The sequence below is a fragment of the Anopheles cruzii genome, unplaced genomic scaffold, assembly GCF_943734635.1.
Source record: "Anopheles cruzii unplaced genomic scaffold, idAnoCruzAS_RS32_06 scaffold04237_ctg1, whole genome shotgun sequence".
NCBI lineage: Eukaryota > Metazoa > Arthropoda > Insecta > Diptera > Culicidae > Anopheles > Anopheles cruzii.
In genome coordinates this window covers 1-1,488 of record NW_026457822.1, presented here as the reverse complement: position 1 = coordinate 1,488, position 1,488 = coordinate 1, and the positions used below count along the sequence as shown (strand labels likewise).

At 44.8% G+C, this 1,488-nt stretch overlaps 1 non-coding gene across 1 annotated transcript; it reads left to right on the top strand.

Moving 5' to 3' along the window:
• Positions 1-163, top strand: LOC128277152 (U2 spliceosomal RNA; the record flags this gene model as incomplete). Its single annotated transcript, XR_008269396.1, has 1 exon — positions 1-163. It is a non-coding gene; the product is annotated as a U2 spliceosomal RNA (small nuclear RNA).
• Between the last annotated feature and the right edge of the window lie 1,325 nt (positions 164-1,488).

The window sequence follows — 1,488 nt, the reverse complement described above, 5'->3', positions numbered from 1 at the left end:
GTGTAGTATCTGTTCTTATCAGCTTAACATCTGATAGCTCTCCCATTAGGAGACAACAAATGTTAAACTGATTTTTGGAAAAGGGAAGAAAGTTCGGGGCTCGCTCCACTTCTTCCGCGGGTTGGCCCGGTATTGCAGTACCACCGGGATCGGCCCACATTATCACCACAAGTAGGATAGGAATTTTCCTTCACCTTCACAGGCGAAGAGTTGGTTTCGCTCGATTTCATGTCACTCTTGCAAAGGGTGCTTGGATGAGGTGATCGTAGTAGACATCAAAACAGACACGTCACGATACGACATTATCACCACAAGTATTTGTGACTAACATGTCAAGTTATAAACGTTTAAGCGGAGAGACTGAGATAAATTCAGATATATTATTGCTTTTCTTTTATAGTTTTGCACACAAATGCCGGGGCAGCACGAATCTGGGTGAGGGGTGCAGAAACACACCTGTGTAACCTCACTATCGTGACCACACATTGTCAACATGGCCGTTCGCAAGAAACGCGATATCTTGATTTTTGCCAAAAAACCATTGACTCCAGCCACTGAGTGTACTAACGTCACCATGAATGGGCAGCCTGAGCGGTTTCTTTTTCCTCTGTCCTTAATCGATTATCGTTATTGGAAGTTTGCGTTCGGAGCAAAAAAGAAAAAAAAACCGCAGATCGTTGTCCTAAGGCTCAAGGTTTCAAACGGGCCACAGAACACACCGAGGCTAGCAAGCATCTAACGCAAAAAATAAACCATTCGCCGGGTTTCTGAAATCGACTGACGAGAAGACGGCGTTTCGGTGTCAAGTGTCCGGTGCGAGCGGGTTCAACATCGGCCTGCAGCGGACACTTCAGAAGCGACCGGCGGACGGGCAGTGACAAGAAGTGCACCACTACCACCGGATATCGTCCGTTAACGATTTGACAGCTTCGAGTGAAGCCATTTGCTAGAAAGTATCGTTTCCGTGCGTTCAGTTGGCGAATGCAACATCTAACGTTTGGTATGTTTCGTAAAAAGCGAGTAGAAACCGTCTCCACTCAGGTTCTGTAATTTAATTAAAAGTCACGCCTGAGCGGAGAGCTTGGAGCGGAACTGGTTTCGATATGGTATCAGTCCAAAGTGCTCGGTGTGCGTCCAACAACAAACGTAATCTGTCGATGGAGAAAATCTTAAAAGAAATAGTCCACTAGACTTCGAAGACCCTATAAAAACAAAAAATTGAAAAGTGATACTTAAGAAAGAAAAACCTTCACCGAGGAAATTAGATTAAGCACGGTAATGGAGAGAAATGAATAATTTATCATGCGACTGCGACTTCCGCTACGCGATACGCCGGTACGCCCGGTTCGATACTCCGATGAAGGTGGCTTACGGATGGTGGAAGGAAAGGAAAAATTAGCCCCACCGATCATTAGTTCTTTAAGGAGTGGAAGCATTAAAAGAAAACCACCTTTAATTGTATCTAATTTAAACACTCGGTTTGGTATG